The following is a 1,364-nucleotide window of genomic DNA, read 5'->3' as shown; positions in this document are numbered from 1 at the left end:
GGCTCTTGTGTCAAAGTGACTGGAAGGGACCTTAAAACTCTTTAAGACTTAAGGAACTGCTCAACTAGAGGTGATAGGATGAGATGAAATGATAGTCACCTTATTCATGTTCCTGTGATACAGTGAAAAAATGTGGTTGATTCAGAAAGCCAGGGACTGCCTGTTCACAGAGCACTGTGCTTTCTGGCATGCTGGAAAACCTGGGGCAGAAACGTCTTTACAGCAGGAAGCTAAGTGGCAGTTACACAGCATCGTAGGTAAGGTGTGTTCTTTGAGGAGACGCTGGGACTAACTTTTGCCACAAGTAAATGGTTTGGCTTCCTCTGAGATGTGGAAGCCAGGAAGACCAGTCATTGACGACCAAAGTTTGAGATGGTGTATGTAATGCTTTCTTAGAGAAATGAACTTGACTGGAGCTCAGACCGCCTGATGAGGACACTGTGGTTTTCTAGAAAGAACGGGGCTTGATCAAGTGCCACATGTACCTAGTAGCACCTGTGGTTCCCTTGAGGAGCTTTGTGACAGGTGCTCCAGCCAGCCTGTGTGAGAATGGGGACATAACCACACCGTTTCCCTTTAGAGGAGGAAGTGAGACCATGGGTTAAAATGCCTGTCGTGGAGAAGACGTTCATAAACCACATGGGTGCCTTCGTTATTATGCAGGACTAGTTCTCTGTCTTTTTTCCTCCCTCCTCGCCCCCACCTCTCTTTGAAGACAAAGGCAATCTGGCCTCTCCAGGCAGGCGGACTTCAGCAGGCAGAGGCCGTCCACGCGGACCCTTGGCAGGAAGCGTGTGCTCGGCCTGCAGAGGGGCGCGGCGACCCTGCTTGGGTGCGGGGCTCGGGATGCGGTGGCTGGGGCGACGGCAGGCTGGAGGAGTCGGAAGCGGCCGCCTGTGATTGGGTGCGAGGAAGCCGTATGCTAATGAGTCGTCCTGCGGCTTTGACGTGTTTCTGGGCTATTTCCGAGCGAATATGATATTTTGAAGTTTGCCGTTTTACCAAGTTAACGGGATGGACTATGGAAAATGTTTGTGAGGCGGCGACGGGAGCGACACAAATGTGGCCGTCACTAAAAAGTGAGCGGCTCCCGCAGACTCAGCCGTGGCTGGCGGCTGGAAGTTAAGACTATACTTTCAGGGATCATTTCTATAGTTCGTTACTAGAGAAGTTTCTCTGATCGTGTAGAGCACCCGAAACCACGAGGAGGAGACGCAGCGTTTTCTCCTGAGCGTGAAGTAGGTGTTTGGTGCTGTTTGTGCAGCTGCCATCTGCCGTTGATGATCGTTCTTCTCTCCCGTTTGGGAGAGTAAGAGGGAGAAAACGCCGTCTGAGTGGTTTTGGTTTTTATTTGATGTTCTGAA

The 1,364-nt window shown here is 51.0% G+C and overlaps 1 non-coding gene across 1 annotated transcript; it reads left to right on the top strand.

The window, feature by feature from the left end:
- Positions 1-1,124: 1,124 nt before the first annotated feature.
- On the top strand, positions 1,125-1,339 carry LOC120860103. Its single transcript, XR_005720243.1, has one exon. It is a non-coding gene; the product is annotated as a small nucleolar RNA U3 (small nucleolar RNA).
- The last annotated feature ends 25 nt before the right edge of the window (positions 1,340-1,364 follow it).

This window comes from Oryx dammah, unplaced genomic scaffold (genome assembly GCF_014754425.2).
Source record: "Oryx dammah isolate SB20612 unplaced genomic scaffold, SCBI_Odam_1.1 HiC_scaffold_8553, whole genome shotgun sequence".
NCBI lineage: Eukaryota > Metazoa > Chordata > Mammalia > Artiodactyla > Bovidae > Oryx > Oryx dammah.
Note: the sequence above shows the minus strand (reverse complement) of the source record. Positions and strands in the feature narration are given on the sequence as shown.